The sequence below is a fragment of the Phodopus roborovskii genome, unplaced genomic scaffold (genome assembly GCF_943737965.1).
Source record: "Phodopus roborovskii unplaced genomic scaffold, PHOROB, whole genome shotgun sequence".
In the NCBI taxonomy this organism is placed as follows: Eukaryota; Metazoa; Chordata; class Mammalia; order Rodentia; family Cricetidae; genus Phodopus; species Phodopus roborovskii.
In genome coordinates, this window is record NW_026126541.1 from 4,362,415 (window position 1) to 4,379,333 (window position 16,919).

Genomic DNA, 16,919 nt, shown 5'->3' on the forward strand with positions numbered 1-16,919 from the left:
AGCGAGCGCTCCCTTTCCTGCTCCGGCTTCTACCGGAGTCGGGTCTGCTGCGCCCTCTGCGGCGTCCGCCACCTCCTGCGTCTCCGCCCCCTCCAGGGGTCCCCCTCTCCCCAGCACCCAGCCCTCCTTTTTCCTCGGTGAGGCGCTCCGCTCCCGTCCTAGCTCTCCTCCTTCCCTTGGGCGCCCCGCAGCTCCCGCGCCTCTCTACCTCCCTCCGGTGCAGCGGGAAGGGAATCTTGCTGGCGTTCTCTAGTGCCTTGGACAGCCTGTCTGCTGGGGTTGGAGGAGTTGAGCTGTGAGACTGGTTCTGCCATCAGGCGGCCTGGCCCTTCGCTGATCGAGAGGGGACTCGGCCAGCCTGACAGCTTGCGGGAATGGGAAGTGGGTGTTAGCGGTTAGAGGAAACTTTGCAGCCAGGCGGGCTGCTGGAGCAGAGCGCGCATCTGTCAGAAAGGCTCAGGCTGTTTTCGCACAGAGCTGTGCTGACGACACTCAAGCGCAGTCAATGGAGAAAGGAAGAGAAGGTTTGTGGATGTAACAGCCAACACCAGGCATCATCTGGACACACACACACACACACACACACACACACACACACACTTCCCCAACCCCAACCCCAGCCCCAGCTAAGGAAAACGACGCCACAGCGTGTGCTGAGTGGAGTGTAAAGGAGAAGTTTACAACATGAACTCTAGAGTAGATGACACCACCGCCACCGCCCCGAGTAGAAAGAGCTCACCAAATGATACTTCAGAGTTTCGGGCTCTGGTTTTAACACCTTAACACCTGTGTTTGTGCTCTGTCGCCCATCGGGTTTTATAATCCGAGCTGAGTCAACACAAGGAATTATTCCTTTAGGCTGACGTCATGAACAGGGATTGCAGATTTCTTGGTAGGGGTAGCTGTTTTCTCCTTTGCCCAATTCCCCGGACTCTCCAAACTGTGGGATTAGCTTTCGAAAGACAAGAGAGGGAAATATATAAACACCCAAGGCGATTAAATCTGAAAGTATATCGCATTTTCCCCTTCACATTGGCAAACGAATCTGAAACTAGAGTGGCTAGCGTTTTTTTCTTTTCTTTCTTTTTTTTCCCCCCAGGTGGATTGGATGATGAAAGGGGAGGGAGCCGGGTGGGCTTCTCTGATTTGCCCCTGGGAAACCCCCCCACTCCACACACACACACCTCAGGCTTTAGAAAGGAAATCTGTAATTGAGTTGGTGAGAAGCAAACAGTTTCCTATCGTCTCAGAGGGTGCATGGCGTGTTATATAATGTTATGCAATGCTTGCTAGTCTTTCTTGCATTGGAATAAAAAGAGCAGCACCTGCAAGGAACATCAATATGTGGCCAGGCTGGCGTTCTCGCCTTGCAGAAAGATGCGGCCACAGCTGTCTGGAGCAAAGACTCGCCATTTATAAAGTCAAACACATGGGCGTGCTTGAGTGTTACATCTGGGGAGTGACTTGTTTGTTCACCCCTGCCCTGGACTTACCAGGCATCAGCTCTGCCAAGTTGGGGAGTTTTGAGAACCTGGGAACAGGAGCTACACAGAGGTGGAAGGAGCCAGCACCCACTGTCACCCCAGTCTCTTCAAGCCAGGGTCTCTCTCCCCTTCCTTGGTCTTTTAGGGGAAGGGTGACCCAAGGGGCAATCTGAAAGCACACTCTATTTTGAAGTGAGTGGACACTAAGGTTGACCAGGAAAGGGCCTCTCTGAGCGCTGGGGTGCAGGGAATGTGGGCGGAAGCTTTCTGTTAGGTAGTGTTATTGGGGTGCAGTGTGTCAACCTTGTGACCTCAGGGCATGGCATTTCTGGGAGTGGTAAGGCCAGGACTGAGTTGTAGCAGTTTGAGTCAGGAGCTGGGGCTGGTACCCTTGAGTTATTATATGCACAAACACGTCTGGCAGGGGGACCACGGTTCTGGGATTGTTGGCTTGCCTGGCGCTTTCTCCCCTTGGCCGTTCGGTGTCACATCAAGTTTCTCTGCATTTCTGTGCAGTAAATACTGTAAGTATCTGAAACCAGGAGGCTTTTCTAGCAGTGCCTTCAATGGAGGGCTGCAAGCAGAGAGGGACCTCAAATATCCTTCACTGCCCTGGCAGGTGAGTTTGGAATAGGGTGGCTTCAGCTAGCATGTACACAATGGTTTTGCCTCCGCCCCCCCCCAGCACTTTTGCTCTTAGCTAAGAATATGCTATTAAGAAGAAAAAGTCCAATGTAGCAACTGGCTTAGTTTGTTTTCAGTTGCTATGACCAGGATACCTGAAACTGAGTAATGTATGAAGGGTTTTATTTTGGCTCAGAGTTGTGAAGGTTGGGAGGTTCAAGTCTAGGCAGCTGCCTCTGGTGAGGGACTCGTGTGCAGAGAGGAAAGCCCAAAGGTCATCTTCGTTTGTAACACTCTGCTCTTCAGATACCTAGCCCACTGCCATGGCAACTACATCCACCGTCAGGCCTGCCCGACCACAGCATAATGCTTCTACCCCCTCAAACCAACCATGCTCCAACTTAGCATCAGCTTGATCCCACACTAGAGGCTTCGGGTCAAAATCCACTCAAAGTGGATCATTCCCTAGGAACCCACAGGTTAACAGGACTTCAGGAAACAATGGAAAGTCCTAGTGCCAGCCATGGCACCCGAGAGGTCATGAGCCCCTTCCTCAGAGTCCCGGCCCCGGAGCCTGCTCTCTGCACCCCAGAGGAGTGTGTGTGCCCTATCACCAATTCTCCGGACTCCATTTAATGCCACACTGTAGGGCTGAGCATGTGGCTCAGCTGTATAGCATTTATCCAGCAGGCGGAGGCCCTGGGTTTGACAAAAAGGGACATATGCATTGCCTAATTTAATGCACCAGTGCCAAAGTCACTATTTCCAAAGGGCTGACGTCACCAAGAAGCTTTTTCAGTTCAGCCCCCTTCCCCCCACCCCAGCCCAGCTCCGTCCAGTGATCACCATCGCTAGCTCACAGCGGCAGAGTGCTCTGTGTCCCTGTCCTCGTGTGAAGCTCTGCATCGTCCCCTGTTTTTGGATCTAGTGTGTTTCCGTAGCCCGGGTATTCTCATCTGGCTTCTCTCTCCTCCGCTGTCTTCTCTGCCTGTTGCTTCTGGAAATGATCTGGGAGTGACTCACAGTAGCTCCTTCAGGTGGCTGTGACAGATTGCCTTTTGACATCTCTTAAATCATTTTGATCTCTGTGTGATTTTTCTCCCCTCCCCCCTTTCTAGGCCATGTGTTTTTTGCAGCTTCCATGTTCATTAATAATTACTTGACATTAATATTTAACTTAGATTCATAAATGTCATATCTAATTAAAATATTGTCTTGCACGTACGAGAAGTGGTTGAATATGTCAGACCTTGGGATCTTCCCTCATGCATGTAACTCACGTGTTCAATACTCCCATAGACCTCAGAATTTCCATACAAGCCCCTTAAAATACCCCTTTTGTAAGCCGGCTCATTGTGTAGCTCATTCTGTCCTGAGGTCCAGGCTAGCCTCAAGCCCATAGCAGGTCTTCCTGTCTTAGGTTGCCAGGTCCGAGGTGACCTGTGGTGGAGCTGGGCATGTCTACACACTGGCTGCCTGTCAGCCACCACCACCACCATCTCCACCCTGGGAAGTTTGCTGATGCCTTCAATCTCATCTCAAGCTCTACATCAAGCCAGATACCTATAGAACGATGATTAATAGTCAGGCGATCCATCCCACTCGTGGTGATAAGCCTGACAAGGCCATTTCCACTCTTGAAAATGAAGGTGAGCATCCGGACAACTCCTGGGAGATCGGCCAGCGAAACCCCAGAAAATGCATCAAAATCTGTTTGCAAAATTTGCCTGGAGGCTGATCATAATCTCAAGCTACTTGTAATCAAGCTATCACTAATCAAAAGATCTCCTAATCAGAGCATAAGTGGTTCTCCCTAAGCTTTGATGCAGTTTTTTTTTTCTTTTTCTTTTTCTTTTTCTTTCCCCCCCCCCCACCTAAAGCCATATGGTTGCTCCCGGGACCAGTCAGGGCTAACTACCTGAAGGACAGCCTGCCTCAGGCTGGCACTTAAGGTCACATGCTGGTTTTGTAGCCACAGTTTACACGGAGACAAAGCAACTGCAGCCACTATGTCCACAGCACACACAGAAGAGGTACACAGTAAGCAAGCACTGCCAAGGCTGGGCTACTTGGAACATTCAAAAACTGCCCCTTCCCCTGCCCCTTCCCCCCCCCCCCCCGCCGCCTCCTCTTCCTGGTGAGTCTCACGAGTACATTGAACAATGCTGGAGCCAATAATAATATTTTTTTTCAAAACTTGGACGCATCGGAAAGTGTTCAGACAGCGAGGCAGAGGATTCAGGCTCCTGTCCTGGCTTCGTCATTTGACCTTCAGTGGTGACTTCACCGTTGAAATGAACTCACTGTTTGGCCTCCCCTCCCCCCCCCCATTATGTGTGAAATAAATGACATGCTGCACGGGGAAATTGTTTTAAAAGCTAAGCGCCATGCATCCATAATACATTGAACGCTGCCGTATCACCGTGACCTTTCAGACCACAGGAGGTGCCAAGACTTGCAGAAGAGTGCGTGCCCTTAGATAGGCTTATCTTAGTCATTGCGACCCCCTTGTTGTCCCGTTCAATATTAACATGACTTAGAGGCTGGGTGACAGAGGACTGTTTTTAATTCTCTTATCATAAGCAAATCATTTAAAAGATTTATTTTTTTCTAAAAGATAAATATTTTTTTTTCTGTTTCATACCCTTACATAGTATACGCACCTTATCTTTTGTTCTTTTTCTGTGGGTCTGGTATCAAACTTGGGTCCTCATACGGCAAGTGCTGTGCCGCTGAGGTTCATGCCAGCCAGCCCATAGCCCCCTTTCCGTTTTTGAGAAATTTGACTATAGCATGAGTATGACTGCTTCACCTACACGCGTGTCCCACGCATCACGTGTGTGCCCAAGAAGGCCAGAAGCGGACATCAGACCCTCTGTAACTGGGGTTACAGATGGAGACGAGATGCCACGTGGCCTGGACTTGAACCTGGGTCCTCTGGAAGAGCTCTCCACTGCTGAGTCCTGGCCCCAAAGCCCCACATGAAACGTGTTTTAAATTGCTGTATGTAGGTGTGAATGCACAGAGTGAGGGGAGCATGTGGGGTCAGAGGGCTGGCTGCTGGGCAGCTCTTCTACACACACCTTTTATGAAGCTTTGAAGATGGAACTCTGGTTTCCAGGCTTTCTGGGCAAGCTCCTCTGCCCAAGCTGTTTGGCTAGCAAATCGCTCCTTCTTTTTAAAGCAAGACTTGCTCCTGAGCTGCTTCCGTCCCAATTCCTCTTAGCATGTTTCAGCAGTGAACTACTAGCAGCGGAGAGAGGAGAGAGGGGCTGTTCTCTGTTCGGTGCCCTGAGTAGCGGCAGCTTGAAGGGGAGAGCGGGGATGCACCGCAGCTAGGCGCAAACTGGAAAGCAACCCGAAAGGTTTCTGATGTTCCTTGGTGTGGGAGGAATGAAGATGGACTGAGCCACTGGAACCCTGCCTTAATGGGCATATTAGCATTACAGCTGACAAGCCTTCAGCTGACGGCTTTCCTTCCATCTGCCCAAGTCCAGGTTTGTGACAGCAAGCTGTGCCAATCACCAAAAACCTTAGGCTTTCTTTTTAGCAGTCTTAATGTGTTCCAGGAAAACAATCACATCGTAGGCGCTGACGAGTTGACGGTGACGAGAATTCCAGAGCCGTCGGTTTTAAGTGTCCAAAGGACAAGGATGTCGTCTTCTGAACATTTGGCCTCCCTTTTGTCCCAAGCATGTAGAAAGTGCTTACTAAGTTCCTTGGACTAATGGAACCCCTTAAAAGGTTACGTCTAGAAGGTTCGCTATAATAAAGGGGGGGCATTGTTTTTTCCCTTCAGCCATGGAAGGCTGGCACCAGGACCACCCACCTGAATGGACTTGCCAAGAAGAACAGGCAGAAAGTGCTTGTCTGCCTCACCGCTGGATGGCAAAGCCAACTGTTTGCGTTTCTTTGTTTTCCCTTTCTGCTTTGAGAACGCCAAGCAGGCACCTTTCACCTTCGTATTGTACAGATACTTCTGTGGCTAGCAGACTCTGCAGACTGAAAATGTCCGTGCGGACCTTCGTGAGTAGAGGCAATGCTGTGTGTGCCCCTTGTCCCAGCGGGACGGAGTACTTCGTTTTTGACAACCACTGTGGCCAGGCTTCTCGCTTCGAAAATAAATACCAAGCCTTTGAGATGACATTTATTTTCCATAAAATCTCATCTTTGAATAGAACCTATTGGAGACCTTCATCTGATGATGAGATCTGCTTCCCCCACCAGAGATTATCCTGTAATTACATGTTAAGGGGGCAATGACCTTCTCAGACTCCAGCCCCCTCCCCGTCCTGACCTGTTCTCTCTGCCTCCTTGAGCAGGGGAAACCAAAACAAGAGGAGAAAGATGCATTGGCTTTCAAGGGGAGAGAAAAGCCCGTGAGTTAATATTGAGCTGTCCAGTCTCCCGCCCTTGCTAGACACAGTCCACCCACTACCACTTGTGAGCAGGATTTAATCGCAAGGTATGTTTGGGGGCTTAGAGAGGGTCCAGAAGTAAGCTTTTAAGCGACCAGCTGTGAACAAATGAGATGGCTCTGCCATGCAACCTTTGTCTTTTCCAACTGGTTTAAGTAAAATAGACCTAGAACAGCCATGCCATTTACCCACACAAACGGCGCAAACGGCGATCTCATCATCGATACACACTAGTGTGGCTTTCCAGAAGTTCCACGCGAATACTAACTCGGACGATGAGGAACACCAGCGGAAAGCTCATCAGTGAAGAATTGGAAAAAGACTCCAGGAGACCTTCTTACAGAGAGCACGGGAACCCCAAAGGTGTGGAGCCCCGGGGTGTCAGTTAAGTGCTGAACTGGAGCCCGTGGGGGGCATCTGGAAGCAAGCTCTCCTTGGTGGATTGTTTGTGCACCCTAAGAAGTGTCATTCCAGACCAGGGGGTCGGGTGACGTGTGAACTGAGCTCTAAAACGGGCTCACAGTGCTGTCGCAGGCCCTTTATTAAAGTTCTGTAATGTGTCAAGTGATGCCTGTAATGTGACCCACTGTCCGCCTTTCCTCCTACCCGCGGCCAAGCCACTCCCTTGTAGCAGGTTTAGAAAAGAAGAATGTTCCCGATTGTCAGGTGTCTTCCTTGTGTAACCTTTGCTGGCCTCTCCCTGCCCGGGCCTCTGCAGTGGGATTCCAGATGTGAACCATGCCTGGCTTACGGCAAGGTTTGGGTATTTCTTTCACCCCTGCCCCGTGGGTTAAAACGGGCCCACGCGCCTTCACTCCTACGCGTTGTCTCCAGCCGTGCTCTTCCAGGGCACAACTAAGACACTTTACTTATCAGGTGACTTAAAAAGCCATAATTACTATGCCCCCCCAAACATTCGTATTTTAGAACAGATAGATGTTTTTATAGTTATTATTTTTCTTATTTTACATATCGACCCCAGTTCCCTCTCCCTCCCTCCCTCTCATGCCCCCTAACACCCCCTCCCATCCCAGTTCCCCCCCCCACATCCTACACACACACACACACACACACACACACACACACACACACACACTCCACAGGGAGGGTGGTGCCTTCCAGGAGGGATCATCAAATTTTGTCAAGTCATTTGGAGTAGGGACTAGGCCCTCCCCTCTGCCTCTAGGCAAAGAGAGTATCCCTCCCTGGGGAATGTGCTCAGATAGGTTCTTTAAAACATCCGGGACCTTTGCATTTGTGTCTTAGGTGGTCTCCCGCCCCGCCCCCCACAGTTTAAAATGATGGCATTTTAGCAAGGTTACACTAATTTTAGTAATTTTTTTTGACATTTACCTCATATATACGTGTGTCTAAGCGTGGCCTCTTTCTCCCATTCTGGGTGTGTGTATATATCTTGGTGAGTCAGGATAAATACTACGGAGTCAGGCTGTGTGGTTTGAAACCCGGGCTCTGCCAGTTCAGCTGGGTGACTCAGGATAAGCCATGTGATGACTGTAGTCGTCAGCTTTGCCGTCTGTTAAATGGGAACAAGAGAGCTCGCCTCAAAGATGTTTGGGATATTTGCTATGACAAGGCACAGGAGACATGCGGTGTCCTTCTTGGCTCATCACAAGTACTTGATGAACATCGGCTCTTCACTGGGATGCTTTCAATAACCACAACACAACAGGAGCAACAGCAGGACCGTGTCCTAACACAAAAACCTTTCCACATACAAAAAACAGAGGCGGCAAAAGAACAGACTCCTAAGCAGAGACATTGAGAGACCAGGGGGCTGAGCGTGCAGGGATGGGTCTTGTTCATTCAGTAAGTACTGTTTTATTTCAAAGGCAAATTTGTTCCTTTGGGACCATTTCATCCGATCATTGTTCCGTTTGGTGTCGGTAGCTGTCTTTGTGGGGCTGCATTCGGAACCAGCCGAGTGGCTCCAAGTCTATACCTGAGTGGGGGGGGGGGGTGGATAAGGGAAAGGCTAGCTATAGACGATAAAGAAAGACAGAGACACAGAATAAAGGTCAGGGGGCCAGATCAGTCAACACTGAAATGCCACGAGTTTATTTTTCACCACTCTTATATACCTTATCCAAAAAGGGGAAGACGGTATCGTGTACACAGAACAGACTTCTTCCTCACTTATCCTAAGGATTTGGTAACTACACCTTAGCTTCAACTTCTCCTTCCCTAGCCTTGAGGATCAGGAGTGGCCACACCTCAGATTCAGGTCTGTTGTTATTTAGAATAAGACAGCCAAACATCCTTCTCTAGCCACACCTTTGACCTTTAGGTCTTATGATTTGCTGAGGACAGCTTTGAACTCTGTCCTTGTGCCAAGATGGAGTGCAGCCATCTTTATGGGCACCAAAAGTTTGGGGAATTTAATTTTTCCTAAACTAATTTTGCATCATGAAAAGGTCATTCCAGAGAGTTCCCCCACCTCCCACTACCCCCCCCCAATGGTACAATCATTCTAAATAAATAGAAAACAATACCGGCAAAGCACAGCCCACTAAACTCCTAACTAATGGGGAAATTTATTTTCCCAGCCATACTTAGTCAAGCTGCTCTCTTGAAGGTACAAATTTACAAGATCGCAAGGGAGCTGGAAGGGTCCCTTGTGACCAGCTAAATGTCAAGGCAGCACCACATTTTGTGGAGCTGAAGCTATGACACCTTCATCCATGAAGACAGGATGCAAGGGGTGGCTTTCCAAGGAGACCGGAAGGTTCTCCTAGTTCATGTGGTTAGCCCCTGAGAGGGTCTCCTCAGACTAACTTGATACTATAATTTACCTTTAGAGTTATAATGTCTTCTGGGTTTGATGTTTGCTCTTTCACAATAGATTAAAAGAAAGTTAGGACGAATTTCCTGTCGGAAGTGAGCAGGGAAGTCACTGTTGCTACTTACTAAATACTTACTAAAAACAAGACTGTTGTATATCCAGTGTGCCTGATAGTTCTGTTACCAGAGCAGCCACGGGAGGTTTCAAATGACATCCTTCATCGAGGATTCCGATGGGGTATTTTGGAAACACTTTTTTTTCCCTAGAAAACAGGAGGATGAAAATTTTAGAGTTATTTTCCATGCTGCTTCAGTTATGCAAAGAGTGAATTTAAATAGCCTTGCCACTCCTAGTGTACCGCCTAATGAAGAAAATGACTCCTTTGCTGGAGGCTCACATTTGAGGTGTGGGCAGACGGCTCCTCCTGAGGGATGTGAGGCAAAGATCTATTTGAGACCCCTCTTCTTGGCTTGTGGAGGGCCATCTTCTTCTGTTTCTGTTTTTTTGTGCCCCAACTTTTGTTTGTCATAAGAACGCTTACCATATCGAGTCAGGGCCCACTCTAACGCATGGTAATTCATCATCAGTCTCTCTTCCAAACAAGATCTCACTGTAGAGCACCGAAGAGGATTTCCAGTCCAACATACCTCTTGGGGGTGCATATTTCAAGCTATATAGCATAGTGAATGTTATGCACAGCCTCAGTCACCTGTATAACATGCATGCCATATTTGTTGACCTCTGAGACAAATAGCAAACCTAAGGAGGATTCCTAGTTCATATCTGAGACAGCCCCCCCCCCACCAGTGTGGTATCCAGACCATAGTGATACAATGTTGCAATGTTGCAATGTTGCATGAACAACATTGTTTAAGGCGAAGTGGCCCCCTGTGCTGGGGAATCAGCCTGGGTCTCAGGAGCGGGAGAGTGAAAGGCAGACCTCCCACTTAAGAGGGGGGCTGAATAACTGCTCTTTCAGAGCTTCTACTGCAACACGCGAGCCTAAACAACTCTCTCACACGGGATCCAACAGTTCAGTGATTTTGATTCAGGAAGAAACATTAGCCAATCCAGTTGGTGTGTCATGTGAGTTACATTTACAAATCCCTTTGATAATTGTGGACACAAACTCAGAATCTATTCATTCCCATGGATGCAACATGGCTGTTTTTCCAAAAAAAAAAAAAAAAAAAAAAAAGAATTAGTGTAACAGACAGCAAATAACCATGTAGGAAAAATAATACAACAAACCTTTATAACTAAAGAACAAAGCTGGCCTTTGAGGCTAGGTGAAACCAGGTACTCACACTGAACCGAGTGAAAGACAGGATTTTATGACCTTGAAGTTAAGACTGATTGACAGAGTGCTTCAGATCCTAAAATGTGTTAGGAAATAGTTCCTTCCAGCAGCTTGATTTAGATTTATATTTATTATAGGTCAGGAGGAGCAGTTCGGTAGTATTTGTCTAGAAGGCACAATGAATTTAATTTCAGTAACACACACACACACACACACACACAATTATAGGAATCTTAAGTTCCGTGGATATCTTAATATTATGTGACAACTATCCATTGTATAATGATAACCAATATTTTAAAACATTTGGTGTGTGATGGGAGATGTCATTCTGTAAATGTTTCTCATACTGGTTAATAAATAAAGCACTGTTGGCCAATAGGAAAGGAAGATAGGAGGGACTAGGAGACAAGGAGGAAAGAGGAAGTAGGGAGGAGGAGTCAAGATGGAGAGCCTGGAGCGAACAGAACTGCCATTCCTCCGCTCTCGGTAAGACCACGTGGAAATACATAGAAATGGGTTAATAATTAAGACAGAGCTAGCCGATAAGAAACAAGTAACCGGGCCAACAGCATTGTATTTAATACAGAGTCTCTGTGCATTATTTGGGGTTGGCGCGGCAGCGGGACAAGACCAGCGGCGGCAGGCGGAAAAACCTGTACACTTGTTACAGGTGTGTACATGGGACATGCATATGGCACACTGTGTATGCAGGTACTTGTGTGTGTGTGCATGCAAGTATGCCTGTAAGGAGGTCAGAGAACAACCTTGGGTGTCAGCCCTCCAGCTCTTTGTGCTTAAGACAGGCTCTCTCCACTGTTAAGCAACAATCCACCGGATTCCAGGGGTCACCATCACTCATCTGACCATAGAAACGCTGGGGTTACAAACAGGAGAGCTATCCCCCAGGTTTATGTGTGTCCTGGGAATTCCATCTCAGGTCCGTGTGCTCACTCAGATAGCGCTGTACCCACTGAGACATCTCCCTATCCTCCAAACCAATATTATCTTAATCTGTGCCTGGCCATGAACCAAACAAACCTCAGATTTATGCAGAACAACCCTATCTCCAAATCCTCACCTAGCTGAGGTCCAAGTGCCGTCACCAATGACTCGTCTTCCCATCTGATGCTAAGTCTGGCTCAGCCTGTCCTGGATCCCTCCATGCCAGGAGCTGAATATGCAAGCAGATGCCCATGATTACCAAGTAGGAAAAATCCGGGGATCACGCTAACATAGTATGCCATTCTATAAGTGCTGATGCCAACTCCTCCCTGGATAGATCTGCTATATCTGTGTTACATAAACAGCACGGATTTAGATGTATTTGATTCTCTATTTTTAAAAATGTCATATGTGAGGGTTTTTGTTTCTTTTTAATGGCTGGGCTAGTTTAGTTGAACAACCTTATGTAAGACAGCACTTAAAAGCTCAGATCTGTGGGTCTGTGTATTATTTAGTCATCTGTTTGTGCAACTGTATTTTTAACTTAATTTATGATGAGCAAATAGCTTCTCTGAACTCTCAAGCTGTGTTTCCCTACTTCAGTTTGGTTTGTTTTCCTCTCGGTTTCCTTCACAACACCTTACAAGGAACTTTCTCTTGGAGCTTGCTGTGATGCTTGCTTCCACGGAGGTGAAGAGCATCTCAGAAAACAGCCCAGCCAAGTGAGCAGAATGGGGCTTGGAATGGAATCCCCAGACGAGACTTGAGACTCGCTCCTTCTAATGCAGTGTGGCGGAGATGCAGCTCTGCAGTTGCCATCCTGTGCCTTGAGCCTCGCTTCTAACTTCTGTTCGGTTATTGTAACTTCTGTTTCGTTATTGTAACGGTCCCTTTGTGGGGTCATTGTTTCACTGCAGGAGCAGAGACATGAAAGCAAGCAGAAAGGGACAGGGGTTGATTTGCCTGGCATTTTGCAACCAGTTAACACTGAGGTGTGACTTGCAACCCAGTGCTTTAGCTCCCCTTCCTGTTGCCGTGAGGAAAGAAGGAAGGTTTATTTTAGCACACGGATGAGGCACAGTACGTTAGGGCAGAAGAAGTCACCAGAGCTCCAGGCAGCTGCTGACGCTACCCACAGTAAAGATGTGGCCAGGCCTCTTCTCTCCTTACGTTCAGTCCAGGGCCCAAACCGTGCATGTTCAGCACCTCAACGAAGTTATTAAGGAAATGCCTCACAGGTAGGCCCATGACCCAGGCAATTCCCGATTTTGTCAAGCTGATGGTTACCACGACTTACCACACCGGATCTGCGAGATTCCTTTGCTCATTTTTTGAGATGGTTTGTTTGAAATTGAGATAGAAGGTCAGCTGATACTCAGAGCCTACATGTGAGGGTAGGGATATAGATCAGGGGTAGAACACTTGCCTAGCATGTTTGAGGCCCAGGGTTTGATGCCTAGGCACATGTATGCACTCACACACATACACGACATTGAATGCTGTGCAATCCTGCAATGTGAATGTCTCTCGATGCTCTCCTCTTGGAAGAGCCTCATTTCTAAGGACGTTTCCTATGAATGTTTGAGGCTGGCTCCCCAGAAGTTACCTAATTCTGTTACCAATTCCCTTTCTTCAGTTGTGGCTATATCAAGTCTTCCCCCAGACTCCTCCAGAACCACAGTTGTGCCCATTTAATGCTCTAGGGGTTCTGTCCCTACTCTGTGATGTGGGTAAAAACATGGTTCTTACCTGGAGGCCATGCTAGCACACTTTTCCTTATGAGTAAGGCCCCAGAGGTCCTCCTAAAACCTTCTGTAAGGGAGAGTGCCACAGCTTCCCAGTCTGCAAGAGAAAGGGACCATTGCCAAACCACTTTAAAGATCCTTAAATTGAGGCTCTGGTGACCCCCGGGCAGCTCATTTTGGGTCACCTCTTGAGAGTATATACAGACAGCCCGTACTCTCTGAAGGATGTGTGGGCTCTGCCCAATGTTCCTCGCTCTCAGCTTTTGGGGTCTCAGTTTGGACAGAGACATCAGAACATCCTAATTTAACTCCTAGCTACACGCAGATTTGGTAGCTGAGCGCAGAGTCGTAATTAGAATTGCTGGGGAGGAAGGAGCAGAGGAGAGGCCTGGCTGCTTAAGGGAGTGTGCGGGGAGGGGGCAGCCAGAGACACGCAGCACCATGATTTAGGGAAGGAGGAGCCCACACACAAAATTGCAAAGCATGGAGCCAGGCTCCTTGGAGGTGAGGAGACCCAAGAGATTAGCATAGGAGGGAAACAAACTGGAGGGAGAGTCAAGAAGGGTTGAAGTAGTAGCAAGGATGAGGTGCACACACGCACGGAGTTGACAGAGGACGGGCTGATTTAATTAAAAAGAAGGGGGTGATGCACGTGGCAGCCAGCTAGCCACAGCTACGACAAAAGAACCTGAAGAAATCAAATACGTTAAAGACTTGTTTGGGTTCGCGGGCGGTCTCAGTGCAGGGCTCATTTGACCCAGTGGTGTGACACTGGGGACAGAGACTGCTGTCTCCATGAGGTTTCAAAGAGGAGAGGTAGGGAAGGGTGGGGACAAGACAAACCCGTCAGAGCCATAGCCCAGTGACCACCTCCTCCACCAAGCGCCCCCTCCACCTCCTAAGCCCCTCCTCCTCCACCAAGCGCCCCCTCCACCTCCTAAGCCCCTCCTCCTCCACCTAAGCCCCTCCTCCTCCACCTAAGCCACACCTCCTCCACCTCCTAAGCCCCTCCTCCACCTCCTAAGCCCCTCCTCCTCCACCTAAGCCACACCTCCTCCACCTAAGCCCCTCCTTCACCTCCTAAGATCCTCCTCCTCCACCTAAGCCACACCTCCTCCACCTAAGCCCCTCCTCCTCCACCTAAGCCCCACCTCCTCCACCTAAGCCCCACCTCCTCCACCTAAGCCCCTCCTCCTCCACCTAAGCCCCACCTCCTCCACCTAAGCCCCACCTCCTCCACCTAAGCCCCACCTCCTCCACCTCACAACAATTCAGCTATGAATCCATACATGGATAAATCCAGGGACAAGGTTGTGGCACTCTGTCTTGTCACTGCCAAACACTGCTGGACCAACATGTGGAGGCTGAGCATACCACGGCAGGCATGCAGAGGCCCGAGGATAACTTGCAGAGGTTGTTTCTCTCATTCTCTTTGTGGGTTCCCAGGATTGAACTCAAGCCCTCAGGCCCTCAGGCTTGGTCACATGTGCCTTTGCCAGCTGAACCATCTCACTGGCCCAACCACAGACAGATGTCACACAGGATCTACATATGACTTGATACTTAGGACACTGCAGTTTCCAGAAACCAAGAGTAAAAAGACTAACAGCGCAACAGAAAATGAGCAAGACCCATGGACAGCGAGCTCACAGGTGAAGAGAGAGAAACAGCCCTTACGCCCTGAAACAGTCTCCATGAAGGAAGAACTGTATAGCTCTTGCCTCTCTTCCCCTCTGAGCATGGCCAAAGCTTTGACAACACCCTGTGCTGGCCAGGTGGTGGGGAATGAGGACCCTGTTCAGAGTGCCAGGGACTCTGGTCCTGTGTGGAGCAGTCTGGTGATGTGTTTTTGACATACAGAAGTCTATCTGGCAGGGCTGGCTGAGCTGCTGTCCTGGGGGGCTCCTACCCAGGTGTTCTTCCCTCTTTTGAGACAGAGAATCTTGCAGTGGAGCTCTGGCTGGCTGGGAATTCACAGTGTAGACTAAGCTCAAACTCATGGAGAGTCTCCCGCCTCTGCCCTCAAGTTCTAGGACGACACGCATTTGCTGTCACATGCGGCTGCTAGGCCACTGTTTCTCACTTTGGCTTTGAACCAGCGTCCCCCCTGGCTTGCTCTCCTTAGCTAGGGTTGTACCTTTGAGCCCTCTGTGTTGGCTGTCTCACCTCTCCCAAGCCTTAGATTCCACAGAACTCAGAGGTGCAGCCCAGCATCTTCTTTCCACTCCCATAATCTTCATTGACCATCCCACCCATTCTCAATGCCTTCTTTACAAAAAAAGAAAAAATACTTTTATTATTTTAGTTGTGTGCACTGGGGGAGTGGTGTGTGCACATGGATGCAAGTGTCCACAGAGTCCCCTGGAGCTGCCTGATGGGAGGTGGGAGTCAAACTCAGGTCCTCAGGGACTGCTCTTAACCACTGAGCCTTCTCTCCAGCCCTCCAAATACCTTCTTCTGAAAAAGACTTCTTATTTTTCATCTCTAGTGTGTATACGAGCAGCTTCTATGAGGTAAGGGTTCACTCTCTATGGCACAGCTGGTACCTTCTTTCATGCCCTTCCTTGGAGAAAACTGGGGGGGGGGGGAAGGGCTCTTTCAAGCCTCATGTGAAGGTATTAATGCCAGTGGGAAGGTGGCTAGCTCTTTGCCCATTCACCTCTCCGGCTGTCTACAAATGTGAACCAGGATTGGTAGGGGGACCAACATCTAGACCACCAGCTGCAATTAATTAACCAACAGATTGTTAAGACATTTACTCTGTGTGTGTGTGTGTGTGTGTGTGTGTGAGTGTGTGTATACGTGTGTGTGACTGTGTGTATATGTGTGTGTGAGTGTGTGAATGTGTGAGTGTGTATATGTGTGTGTGAGTGTGTGAATGTGTGAGTGTGTATATATGTGTGTGAGTGTGTGAATGTGTGTGAGTGAGTGTGTATATATGTGTGTGTGAGTGTGTGAGTGTGTGAATGTGTGTGTGAGTGAGTGTGTATATATGTGTGTGAGTGTGTATGTGTGTGAGTGAGTGTGTGTGAATGTGTGTGAGTGTGTATGTATGTGTGTGAGTGAGTGTGTATATATGTGTGTGTGTGCATGTGTGTGTGAGTGAGTGTGTATGTTTGTGTGTGTGTGCATGTGTGTGTGAGTGAGTGTGTATATGTTTGTGTGTGAGTGTGTGTGCATGTGTGTGTGAGTGAGTGTGTATGTTTGTGTGTGTGCATGTGTGTGTGAGTGTGTGTGTATATGTGTGTGTGTGAGTGTGTGTGTCTGTGCACACACATGCCATTATATGGAAGTGAAAACACCTGAGGCATTTAGTTTTCTCCTTCCATGGTGAGGGACTTGAGGACAGAAGTGGGGTCACCAGGCATGGCGGCCTCATCCTTACCTGAGGAGCCATGTGCCCAGCTCCAGTGCTCCGTCATCTACAGCACCAGATCACCTTCCTGAGCTTATGGGATTCCTTCATGCATGATCTTACCTGTCGGTCATGTCAAAGGCAGACTTCCTGCAGCCAGCCGTGGCTCTCCTGGGCTTGTGCGAGGGACCTGGGTTACACAGTACCTACCTCTCTCAGCTACAAGCTGACCTTGGCAAGCCACCACA

At 48.8% G+C, this 16,919-nt stretch overlaps 1 protein-coding gene across 1 annotated transcript in view; it reads left to right on the plus strand.

The window, feature by feature from the left end:
* Dclre1a (DNA cross-link repair 1A) overlaps window positions 1-16,919 on the plus strand; it is a 422,254-nt gene that overhangs the window by 245,557 nt on the left and 159,778 nt on the right. The gene's annotated exons all lie outside the window — the stretch shown is intronic.